Genomic DNA, 13,751 nt, shown 5'->3' on the forward strand with positions numbered 1-13,751 from the left:
TGCAACTGAACTCCAGGTGCGTGCGCCCCCTTGTGCATCTGGCTTTCATGGGTCTTGGGAAATAAAACTTAGGCTCCACAGACAAATGCCTTAACCTCTAAGCCATCTCTCCAGCTCTCTAATTTATATTTATATTGGCTACCTATTATTCCATTAAACTGATAGAATTTTACTTAGCCATTTCTCTATTGCTGGGCATTTATGCAATTTGCAATTGTTTTTAATAACACGTGTTAGACTAATACAGAAACAAGTATCCACAATGCTTTTATATATTTTCGTTTTGCTTTCCAATGATTATATTCTGAAGAAAGTTCTCAAACTTGGCAAAATGATCTAAATATGTTTCTTGGTCCAAGTTTATAATATAGCCAGAAATGTTTACCAGCTTGATAAGATTTTTCTTTTTTTTTTCCCCCTACATTTACACTTATTTTTTCAAATGGTTGGATTGCTGCTTATGTTCAGAAGCGTTACTGCTGATGGTGACTGAATTACAGAGAAAACCAAAGAGCAACAGAAAACACTGCAGGCCAGGCTCATAGACGCATAGAACCAACTCTCCATTGCAGAACAGAGGCATGGCGCTTATACGTTTCTGTGTGACGGATATGACGAGCTTGGGTGCGGTTCTGGGAAATCAAGGAAGGCCAGAGGGTCCAGCAGTGAAGAAGCAACTCGGGGTTGGATTTTGGAGTTTGTTCAAGCTTTCTAGATCATGGCAAGCATAGAACCTTCTAGCGCTGCCCAACTGAGGGGGCCATGGTATTGGATGGATCAACAAGGAGACCACAGGGGCAGTGTAATGGAAAGGTATCCCACACGGAAAAGTCCTGGCAGGCCCATTAAGCACAGTAGATGACATGGAGTTGCAGTTAATTTCTAATTGCATAGACAAAGCACCTACCATAAGCAGCAAGTGGAATTGAAAACGTTTATTTCAGCTCACAGTCTTCTGGGAGAATCATGGCAGTAGAAGCATGATATAGCAGAGGCTGGACACCACGTTTGTCACATCAGCTGGGAGGAAGCAGCAAGAGTGAGCTGGCTCTCAGCATTCAGAGGGCTTGGTTAATGAACTTCCGGGCCAGACCGTGCCGGCACACTTCCTGTAACAGGTCACTGCCTCCTAAAGTCTCCACCAGCTAAACCCATCCTTTGATCCGCCTTTCCATGCACCTGTCCATCCTGGGTGTGTCTGACCTCCTCCGCCTTTCCACGCACCTGTCCATCCTGTGTGTGTCTGACCTCCTCTGCCTTTCCACTGCACCTGTCTATCCTGGGTGTGTCTGACCTCCGCCTTTCCACTGCACCTGTCCATCCTGGGTGTGTCTTACCTCCTTCGCCTTTTCACTGCACCTGTCAATCCTGGGTGTGTCTTACCTCCTCTGCCTTTTTGCTGCACCTGTCCCTTTTCTTTGCTTATTACACACATTTATTTCTATAGTCCTAAATGATTATAAATATTATGACTCCTTCCTTTCTACCTCCTGGAGTTTAGTCTCAACATATCAGCATATACTAGTTTGTTTGTGTGTGTGTGTGTGTGTGTGTCTGTGTGTGTTCCATGAGACATTGTACAAATACCATTTGGCAGAGAGATGTTTAATTAGAGAATAAAATGTGCAAATTCTATTTCTTTCTGCAAATATCACTGGCTTTTACCTTCATTTTCTGCTTTCTCATGTCACAGGAGTCTCAGAAAGTATTTTCTTTCCTCTTCTTCTGATTTCACAGCAGCTCTATACCAGACAAAGCATCACCTTATGCCCACCATGCTACAGTGTGTGGGAATATACATTATTTGTAACTTGTGATTGTATTTATATTTTTAAATATTTTTACTTTAAAATATTGCAAAAATAGTACCCAGGGTTCTCATACATCTTTCATTCAGTTTCTCCCCATGATTTTATATTTTATAATCATCATATCCATAACAATCAACATTGACATAATATCATGGACTGTATCTACAACACCAGTAATATCATATTGAAATATAGTGAAACACCAGACCTTATTTCAATTTCAACTGTTTGTCTTTCTTTCTTTCAGGATTTGATTCAAGATCCAATGTTGCATTGAAATGTCGCTGCCCCCAATCTCTCCTTATCCTCCTGCCTCTGCCTCTTCAGCAATTTCCTATTGGTGTGCCCTACAGCTGGCCCCTACCCTTCCGCAATCATCTAGGTTTCCTTACTTCCACCTTTTTTGTAACCTTGTCACTGGTTGTGTGTGTGTGTGGGGGGGGGTGCATGTAAGTATGTGTAGGTTAGTGGAGAACATAGGGTGTCCTCTCCTCTATTGCTCTTCTGCATGGTTTTCTTGACATGGTGTCTCTCCCTAAAGCTGGAACTGCTCTCTTCAGTCAGATGGGCTGACCAGCAAACTCCTGAGAGTCTCCTGCCTCCACCTCCCAACAGAATCGGGTTACAGGCATGCATGCCTATGCCCAGATATTTTGTGTGGGTAATGAGGTTGAACTTAAGCTATCTCAGACCCCCATCCTTCTGTGGCCAAAGCTCTTACCTACTAAGACATGTCCCCAGACTATGGCCTTGACACTTTTGAAGAGCACTGTCCAGTTATGTTTGCAGAATCCCTTTCAACTTTATCTTGATTTCCCCCTCTCATACTAGAACACAGTGAGGCATTTTGAGCATGCAGTGGAATTGACATTGGGTCTCACGTCCCATCAGGAGCTATATGATACTAATGCATGCTATCACTGTGATGTTGGCTTTGATCACTTGATTAAGATGATCACCACAGGTTCCTTCATTGCTGCTTTTCTTTGTGATTAGTGAAATCTTGGGGAGAAGAAAATAGCCCATTTCTTCATACTGTTTTGTTAAATAAGACCCAATGTTTTCTTTTGCTCTTGTTTCTTGTCATCTGAATCTCATGTGTGTCCACTTGATGGTTTGAATGTCTAGAGGAAAAGAAACTAGTTACTAGTTAGAAAAATAAATATAAGGACGTAGCTTGTAGAGGATATATGCATACAAGGTGCCAGGTGTCAGACTCATTGTGGGAACATCTTGAAAGAGGTGTAGGAATGAGGAATTAGAACTTGGTTTCATTTTTAGAAAAATACTTTTGTCTATTTATTTCAGAGAGAGAGAAACATAGACAGTGACAGAGAGAGAGAGAGAGAGAGAGAGAGAGAGAGAGAGAGAGAGAGAGAGAGAGAGGGAGGGAGAGTATGAGCATGCCAGGGTGTCCTGTCACTGCAAATGAATTCTGGACTTATGCACCACTTAACGCATCTGGCTTTATGTGAGTACTGGGAAACCAAAACCAGGCCATCTGACTTTGCAAGCAAGTGTATTTAACCACTGAGCAATCTCTCCAGCCCTAGAGCTTGGTTTCTGCTGAAGCTTTTACCCTCTCTGTATGCTGTTTCCCTGACCATAGAATAAGAATACTGGACATTTCCCAGTAGAGTACCTAGAATAAAGTCAGTATCATTCCATCGTAACACTTGTCTTAGTAAGGCATTGCTGTGATACCAGCTTTCAATGCCTACTTCTGCTGGGCACCAGACTTCTTTGCTTCTGTCAGCCTCTTCCTGGTCTTAAGACAGGAATTGTTGTCTGCCTCCTACCACATGCAGCCTGGACTCAAACTTGTTTTAAATTCACAGTGGTGAAAAATGGGCTTGCATCCTACTGTGAATTTAAATACTTACAGCCCAGAAATAAACGGATCGCATGGCTCATTTATCTTGCAGCCATTAATTAATGGTGGTTAATTGCAGTTATGAGCTGTTGAATTCCAGGCTTTTGCTCCCATACATTTCCTTTAATGTATTCAGAGGCAGTGAGTTGGATACTGAAAGAAAGACTGTCCCAGAGAGCAGAGGCTTACAACCTCACCCCTGCTCCTTTGTCTTTCCAGAGAGGGCTCTTTACTACATCAACTGCAGAGTCTAGTCCAAGACAGGAGCCATGGTCCCATGATGCACTGCTTCCTGGGCTGCCTTCCTGATTGTTCCTTGTCCCCCACCAGTCCTAGAGGGATCTATTTAGTCAAACTCTAGTGCTTGTAAATGAGGAGAGGTAAATCAATGCACAAGAGTAAAGAATGTTAATGAATCTGGCAACTTGAACAAAAAGATTGTGGCATGAAGAATCAAGTCTTTTGGGTGGAAGAAAATTATGCTTCTGTTCGGGGAGGAGGTGCTAAGAGTAGGAAGGGACATTGAGGGCGATCTGGAATTGGATGTTTCAAATGAAGAGTCCTCATAGTTACCTCTTGGACTTCTTTAGTTAAGTTTCTACAGCTCTCTTTGGCCTTAACAATAGTTATCATTGGGCTCAATCATCTGATGGGAGGAATTCTTAGATATTCCCAATATTCCCACCCTTCAATGTGACATCCTCTTGCTTTGATTTTGATGAGTTTGGCCTAATAAGGTGATCCCTTTGTACAGGATGCAGAACTCAGAGACAAAATCAGAAAGATTGGAAGCTCTAACAAGTATTCTTTTGTTGACCTTAAGAAAATGAACCAGGGCTGGAGAGATGGCTTAGCGGTTAAGCGCTTGCCTGTGAAGCCTAAGGACCCCGGTTCGAGGCTTGGTTCCCCAGGTCCCACGTTAGCCAGATGCACAAGGGGGCGCACGCGTCTGGAGTTCGTTTGCAGAGGCTGGAAGCCCTGGCGCGCCCATTCTCTCTCTCTTCCTCTATCTGTCTTTCTCTCTGTGTCTGTCGCTCTCAAATAAATAAATAAATAATTAAAAAAAAAAAAGAAAATGAACCAAAGAAATCACTGTGGCAAAATCCTATACGTGACCTTTAGAAAATTAAGTGGCCTACAGTGGATAGCTGAAAAGATGTCGATCTCAGTCAGCCCTACAGCCACAAAGAACTTGGATTATTCCAATGTATACATAAGGCTTTTACTGGACTTTCCCCACTGGATCAGGACAGAGAAACAGAGCTGGCTGGTCCTGGGCATGTTGACTGTGAGCATCTATGCAGCAAGATTCAGCTAAGTTGCAATCATGAGTTCATTGTTTTTTTTTTGAGGCAAGCCCAACAGACTGGCCTTTTTTTTTATGTGAGAGAGCAAAGTGAGAGAGAATCAGCACACCAGGGCTTTCAGCCACTGGCTTCAAATGCCAGACACATGCGCCCCCTTGTGTGCATGTACAACCTTGCATCACTTTGTGCATCTGGCTTATATGGGACCTGGAGAGTTGAACATGAGTCCTTAGTCTTCACAGGCAAGTGCTCTCTCTCCAGCCTGAGTTCACCGTATTTTAAGCCAATGAGTTTATGATTATTTCTCTATAAAATGTATTTCCCTTATTTAATCCATTTGTAGTCCTCCCTCCTTCACAAGCACTGTGCTTGTGCTGATGGAGTAATTAATTCTCTTGGCGCTCTTGATCTTCGTTATCCCATGCTCTAATGTGTTAGACAACTTCACAACACCTCCAGCAAAAGGGGTGCACTTGGTAATATGGCTTCACACTCCTTAGGTACCTGATGAGTCAAATTTCATGCTGGGTGTGTTTACTCATCCTACAGTTCAGCCTAAAGGAACAGCTGGCCCCATCCCATGAGCTCTGCCCACACCGCGCCTTTGCGCTCGCTGCTTCCTTTGCTGAAGTGCATTGACTCCCACAATCATCTGCTAATCGTCCTGTCTCCCAGATCAGCTCTCCCTGGGCTGCCCTCTTGCAGCATTGCCCTGGAACCTCCTAGCATCATCTTAGCTCCCTAGGAGTCAGGATGGATAGCTCCATATCCTGTGAGTTCCTGGAGGTGCTAACCTGCAGAAAATGTTGACTGAGTAAAGGAGGATTTCACTGACTAGGCTTTGTTCTCACCACAGCATGTATATGTATTCTACATATGAGTAAAATATGATTTTTTTTCTGTACCTGAATGTGAACCTGGCATATTTTACTTAACATAATTGTTTCCATTTCATTCATCTTCATGCCAGTGACATGATTTCATTCCTCTTATATAGCTGGATAAACTCCATTGTATATATGTGCCACATTTTCTTCATCTATTCATCTGTTGGTGGGCATCTGAACTAGCTCCCTTTCTTGGCTGCTGTGAATAGTGCTTCAGTAAACATGGATATGGAGGTATCTCTGTGAGATGCTAGTTACATTCTTCCCGGGATATGCCCAGGACTAGTCTAGTTGGATTATATGGTAGATATCTATTTTCAGTTTTCCAAGGAACCTTTATGCTGATGTCCATAATGGCTGTACTAATTTACAACCCCACCAACAGTGTATAAGAATTCTTCCCTCCTCTCCCTCCTCACCAGCATTTGTTGTTATCTGTTTTCTTGTTGATACCTTAGCCATTTTTTGAGATGCTCAGATTTTCAATCCCTGATACTGAAAACTTAAAACAGGGGTAGTCATGAGTCTTATGGGTGTAACATCTGCTGATGTCCGGATAAATGTATATACTATACCCATCAAACTGCCCAGTAAGCACTTCTCTTAATATTTATACCCTTATATTAATGCTACTCTCAGTTTGGGTAGAGAATCTTCTCTTTTCAGGTGGCAGTGACCTTGGGATGACTCAGAAGGTATCATCGTGCTGGAAAGAAGTGACTGGAGTACTGAGTAACATCTTGATCACACCTTCCAAGGCTTAAGGTCTAATGTGGAAGAGGTGGCAGAAAGAATGTAAGAGCCAAAGGAAGGGTAGGACTCCGTACAACGTGCTCCTTCCAGACATAAAATGGCCTGGATATCCATGACCTCACAGTGCCTGACACTACCTACACAAGACCATCATAAGAGGAGGAAAAGATCATGACATCAAAATAAAAGAGAGACTGATTGAGATGGGGAGGGGATATGATGGAGAATGGAATTTCAAAAGGGAAAGTGGGGGGAGGGAGGGTATTACTATGGGATACTTTTTATAATGGAAAATGTTAATAAAAATTGAGAAAATAAATAAATAAAGAAAGAAAGAAAGAAAGAAAGAAAGAAATAAAATCAGATAGTCATTTTGATTCAGATGAGGAAAAAAATAAATGAAAAAGCTCATTTTTCCTTAAGCCAGACATATTTATTTTTAAAATTTTTTTATTAATTAGTTTTGTATTCAGCAAATACAGTGAGTTTGGTACCATTATTAGGCTCATCTGTGACCTACCCCCTCTCCACTGGCCCTTCCTTGTTGAGGTATATGTGTTGTGCATTGTGGAGTTAGCCCACAGTTATGGGTAAGATAAATGTCTCTGCATATCATGACCCAGCATGTGGCTCTGACATTCTTTCTGGCCCCTCTTCCACAAAATTTCCCTGAGCCATGTTGGGTTCAGTTTTGGTCTGCTTCAGTGATGAGGTGTTGGGGGCCTCTGAGGCTCTGGCTTTCTGATTTGGTAGGAGTTGATTTTTCTCTGTGTTGGTCTCCTTCCCCCTTGTGCTGGTATCCAGTTCATCAGGAAAACAGCACCCTTGCTTGTTTCACCAATTTTTCTTAGTTTCAGCTAGGGCTGAGGTATGATGGGGTGGCTCTCTCCTTAGGATCTACCTCCATCTGAAAAAGGAAGCAGATTCTTCAATGGAGAGTAAGTTAGCACCAGGACAAATGAGATAACCCTTACTTTTTCTTAATAGAGAATTTAATAAGTGTAGGCCCTCTTGTAGCCCATGATTGATGGTAGCTTGATATTGGAGAGTGGGCTTATGTTTTGATATGGTTCTGACTTGTTTCACAGCTCCAGCTATGGGTCCCATACCACTGAGGGGATCAGTTAGTCAAATCAAGAGCAGTTGGCTCCCCACCATGGCTGTGTGCCACTATTGCACTTGTGTGGGCATCACAACAGGTTATTTACTGCTAAGTAGGTTTGACCATGAGTTGCTTGGACAGATATTGGTCATTTTCTCCCAGTTGTCCATGCAGCACCTTCTGGCACTAGACACACTGACTGAAGCCAGACATATTTCCCTGCTTTGAAATGGATCACATTTTTCATTCTTTATTGGAACAATGCTTGCAGTGGGACTCGTTTCTCCTTGCATGGATCTCTCTACTGACACGAAGAATCCTTGTCTTGGATAGTATATGGAAGAGACCGAGCCAGTCCCCCTTCTCTGTCCAGATGAGAAGCTTCTTCAGGAAGAGGGAAGTTGCTTTGGCCAGATTCTATCTGCAAGGACTGCAGACAGTCCATCAGAAACTGCCTTTCTTTCTTTCTTTTTTTTTTTTTAATTTATTTATTTGAGAGCAACAGACACAGAGAGAAAGATAGATAGAGGGAGAGAGAGAGAATGGGCGCGCCAGGGCCTCCAGCCTCTGCAAACGAACTCCAGACGCGTGCGCCCCCTTGTGCATCTGGCTAACGTGGGACCTGGGAAACCGAGCCTCGAACCGGGGTCCTTAGGCTTCACAGGCAAGCTCTTAACCGCTAAGCCATCTCTCCAGCCCAGAAACTGCCTTTCTTGACCATGTCACTCTTGGCTGGGTGGTTGCTTCCCTTTCTTTCTCTCTCTCTCATCTCATATAACTTACACAAAACTGCAAAGACATGGTGACTTTACTTTTAAGAAGCCATTTACCCACAATCATGAGATTTTTTTGCTGGTTTGCTATAATTATTGGTATTGACATTTACTTTTAATCTTTGTGCAATGAAAGCTGTTTTATATGATTTCAGATTTCTTCCTGGCAATGTTCCTCACATCTCTCATTATTTTGAAGTACATTATAATAAGAAATAAGTTTTAATTTAGACTTTAATATATCCTGAGCACTCTACTAGTAGTTTACATATTCTAATTCATTTAGTTCTGTCAGATTTGTGAGACAAAGATTATACCTCTCTTGCAAGGAAAACAAAAATCCAAACAAACACCAGATATTTGCATGGAATTACAGCAGCTAGTTAGAGCTCAAAAGTGTGTGTGTGTGTGTGTGAGAGAGAGAGAGAGAGAGAGAGAGAGAGAGAGAGAGAGAGAGAGAGTGTATAATCATTCTTAGTTTTCTCCACAGCCAATTAGCCACACTGCATATCCCATAGTATTCTGTAGACCAAAGACTCCAAGGACAGAGATTACATTATCCATATCTCAGTGGTTTAGCTTTGCTAGCCCCACTTTGTTAATAATAGGGGAATGTATTGAATGAAGTTTTGTTGATGTGAACACCTACATGGATGCATTTATGCCATCAGTTCATGACAGAAGGAACAATGAACTTCAGCAGAGCTTGCAAAGAACAGAATAAAACAAATGTGATCTGGACAGGGGGTAGGAGACAGCTGCAATATATCAGAAGGAGGTGGGAGAAAAGAAGCTATGGGACAGGAGGCAAGGTGGCAGGTATAGTATATTCTAATGTCAGGGTGAGAGTCACCCAGGGAAGAGCAAGTGTATTTCCAGGGAGATAAAAGGACAAGAGACATTATTTAGAGATTTTACACATTGAAAGGGCCACATAGACCATCTTACCTCCATGTGGGAAAGAGATTACATTGGGGTAAGGTCAGCTTCTAGAAACAGTTGCTATCTGCTAAGACCCAATTCCATACCAGGATATATACCCTTTGTAAAGGAGCACACACATGCAAAGATGTCCAACCAAGAGCTTCAATCACATTGGAAATGACCCAAATGTCTATCCAGTCTCAGTAGAAGGAGTTGTGCTATATTCAGATAATACAGTGTTGATTAATAGTGGAAATGGGAGACCCATTTCTACCTACTACCTCACAGGGAGAACTCAGACCCTGTACAGAAGCTACTGCAGAATAGCATATAATTCCATTTAAGTGTAGACCAAGCAGAGGGCAAAATTAATCTATGGAGACTAGATTACCTATTGCTTTGGGGGAGGATAACAACTCAGACAGGTCACAAGGAAGGTCTTTGAGTGCTGGTTAGGTTCACTGTGCTGATTATATGATACCAACAAGTGAAACATCATCATGGTATAGACTGAAGATTGCCATATTAGGTTGCACTTTAGAATTTTCTCTGTGCCAACTCTTGGGTACTGTGGTATTATAGAAAACAGAAGACTATATTGGTAACCCCCCCAAAAAAAGTCTAGAATTTTCCTGGGTTTGTTCTTAATCTATTTGAGGTGATTTTCATATCAAGGGTAAATTTAGCATTTAGTGAAACTGAATCAGTGCACTAGATATAATCTTCCGACCTCTGCTATTTTGTTAGAAAAGCTTGCTGTGACTTTGTGGTGTGTGTATGTATGTGTGTATATGTGTGTGTGTGCATGTGTGTGTATATGTGTGTGTGTATGTGTGTGTGTGTGTATGTGTGCCTGTATGTATGTATGTGTGTACTACAGCTATATGTATACTTATATGTCTGGGGCATTTCCTTTGAGTTATTTCCAGAGGTTCCAAGAGGCCAGGGCAGGGCATTTTTGTAGCTAGAGATCCTGTAGGCAAATCATCTCTTTTCTGAGTTTTGTTGGTGGTGTTATGAAGGTCAGCGTCTCAGCCTAAAATCATCTCTCTGGCACCTGCCTGGCAGTTCCCACTCCTCTCCCCATGGCTCAGTCTACAAATACACCCTGCTCCCCAGAGGAGGGGTGGCGTCTTGCTGCAACAGGAGTCTAATTGTTCCTAGATTGAGTATTTCCCTGGGACGGCAGTCCCAGCCGGTGCTCCCTGAATTAACATGCTCACTGAAGGATTGAAGATGGTGATTAGGCCCGACAGCATCAGTTTCAGTGGGACAGTTGCAGCGCCACAGAGCCGCACAGGATGGTGAGGAGATTTATCTGTGTGGAATGGAGACATATGGCCAGAATCATCCGCTCCCTTTCCTCTGTAATTAAAACATCTGGGAACACCAAAGGGCTGGGAAATGAGAAGACAACAGAAAGCATCACTTCCTGCCCAACTCTGAGTAACCCAGCCATGGGGCTGGGCATCAGGGGGTCCGGACCACCTGGCACGGGCTGGTAGAGGATCTGTGATGGCTCAAAGGGCAGATTTCTTGGAAGCAGGCCTTTGGAGGTCTTGCCTCTGGTGTTTTATTTTATTTTTGTCTGAAAGCACACACATCATTTTTTTCCTCTGAAGAAGTTTCTGCAGTGTTTTATGAGAAAGAGAGAGAGGAAGGGAGGGAGAAAACACATGAAATATTTGAAAACACAGGTCTCAGTATTGGAGCCTAGTACAGAAAGGCTAAGAATTTTTCATTTTTATTTTTATTTCATCATGCAGTGGGAGTTTTATCTGGGGCAGTGGGAATTTTCTGTTAATGTGAAGGAAAAATTTGGTTTTCTTTTATTTTTTTTTCTCTCCAATCATCTTCTATTTAATGTTTATACCTTGAAAAGATCTAATCACCGCAGGCTCAGGCCTCTCAGCAAATATGTTGAACTATGAAGGAGTAGTGCCTACGAATCTTCCCTGCTTTACTTATCAAGACCGAGGTGTGATAGTGTAGGGAGAACATTCTTGGCAAGTCTGTCAACACCATCGACCAGTTATTTCTCTGGTGATCTGAGCATTTACTCACCCATGCGCACACCCACTCCTTGCTTCTTCTCTCATTCATGAACTCAAGTGACGAACTTTCAACCGAGAACCATCTGATCACTGCTCCTCTAGCCATTCTTCCAAGTGATGAACTTCCACTGAGAACCATCCTCGTACAAGGTAGCTTTGTGTTTGGTGCTGGAGGAAGAGTAGCAAGAATTTTTCCAATAACATATTTTGTCTTCACTGAGATGCTTATAGACACAGAAACAGTCCAATGGTCCCTTAGTAGCTGGTTACTCAATCACACAACCTGTTCCTGAACCAAAGGGTTCAGATTTCTTATACCTCTGTGCTTTGTGCAGCACAAAAGCCCGGTGTCATTAGTGGGAAAATAGAGGCCTACATTTATTAGGAGCCAACTGTGTAATTGACACTTTACACACTTGATTTATTTTCATGTTCCCAACAACACTTTGAGTGGACGTTATTCTGTCCATTGCATAGGGCTGGTAAGCAAGATTCTAAGTGGCTAAGTTTCCACTTGGACCCTTGGGTGCCTAAACCAGATGCACATATATTTTTCTGTATGACTTCGCTGTCTCCCTGACGGACCTAAATATTCCTGCTGCAGAAATTCCAGCCTTCGGTGAGTCCTGTGGGTTTAGCGCCTCCTGTGGCCATTGTAGCTCAAGACATGGGTCTCCTTACAGCTCATCAATGCTGCCCTGGTTCCTTCCCTAAGTGTCTGGCCTCCTGTTCTGCCTAGATTTAAGGCTGTCTCCCTCCTGGTGGCTTTGTTTTTATTCCCCCACCTGTCCAGACTCCACTAGATGGAGAATGAGTTGAAGTCATGGAATATGGCTCCTTAATCTCTTTATTGTCAAAACAAAGCATCAGACCTGACCCTGAGCTTCCACCCACATTGTGTGGGATCATCTTGTTCCAGACACTGAAACAGTGACAGTGATCAGCACAAGCCCTCCGTCTTTATTGGGAGAATGGACTTGTGCTTGCTTGAAATAAGCCCTATTATTTGTCAATTCCCCTGGGGAGCAAGCTCTAAAGAAGGGGCGGGCTTTTGCTTTCTCTGGTCCTTTAAATCCCTGTCAATCTCCAAAATAACTTCACAGCACAGTGAAGGTCCCAGGACCCCTAAGAGGTGACCTACCTGTTCATCTGGCAGAGGTCCATCCTGGGAATCCTGCGGACAGACTCGGAAAGCTCGGCTCACCCTGAACAAAAAGCCGCACAATCAGCGTGGAGCCTAAATTTGTCCCCAAGATTCAATTAAGAGCAATCCAGTTCCTGATTAAAGGATCCGACATCCATCCCGGCATAAATATTTATGCCCGATAAGCTTTCTCCTTAACAGCAGAACAATGTGCAGTGACAACATTGGGAATATGAATGCATTCCTACTGATGACTCCATTATCAGTCCTAATAATGACTTAGCCATTTCTTCATGTGTCACACTGAGACATATGCAAATGGAGGGAAGACGCATCTGTCAGAAGCACTTGAAAGTGGACAGGCAGGTCTGTCACATGCCTTGGGTGCAGCCGGCGAGACCTCATCTTGAGCACGGCGGTGCCATGTACTCATTTGCCAGTAAGTATATGCTCTCTGGGGTCACCCTTCACTCAAAGATCACCAGTCAGTTCAGCAGAGGCAGGCAGTGCCTCTATGATGCCCAAACATCTGGATGCAAAGTGAAAACTCCAGTCTTTCATCAAGTCAGCCAGCCAGACTTTTTCCCCCATATATTTGTTTAGTGCCTACTGTCTCAGGCGGGCGTCTCATCTACATGCTGTCAGACACCCAGATGAAAGACTGATTCCCTTTCATAATTCATCTAGAAATTTGGGTACCAGGAAAACACCAGGCTCCTCACAACATCTGTGGCATCTGTTACTAGTTTGAGAGGTTTCAGATTTCTTGTGGGCATCGGTTCTTGCAATCATGCTGAGTGTATTCCAGAGCACTGGTGATGTCTAATGCCAGGCCTCATGCTTCTAACCTCCAGAATTTCTAAAGGTATGGATGACTGAGGATAACCCATCATTTGTTTTTCTAAATTATGCTCTGTCAAACTATAAAGATTTATTCTAAATATGGAATTAAGGGTAAATGATACTGTGAGCATGAATAACTTACCACAGTGCCCATGGCCTCGTTACTTACCAAAGGGATGTAATGACAAATTGTATGTCGGCCATGGAAACGAGCAAGAGATGCCATTTAGACGTCAGAATTACCAAAGATTTTCTGCCAGATAGAGTTCAGAGGAGAAGG

Source organism: Jaculus jaculus, chromosome 8 (genome assembly GCF_020740685.1).
Source record: "Jaculus jaculus isolate mJacJac1 chromosome 8, mJacJac1.mat.Y.cur, whole genome shotgun sequence".
Lineage (NCBI taxonomy): Eukaryota > Metazoa > Chordata > Mammalia > Rodentia > Dipodidae > Jaculus > Jaculus jaculus.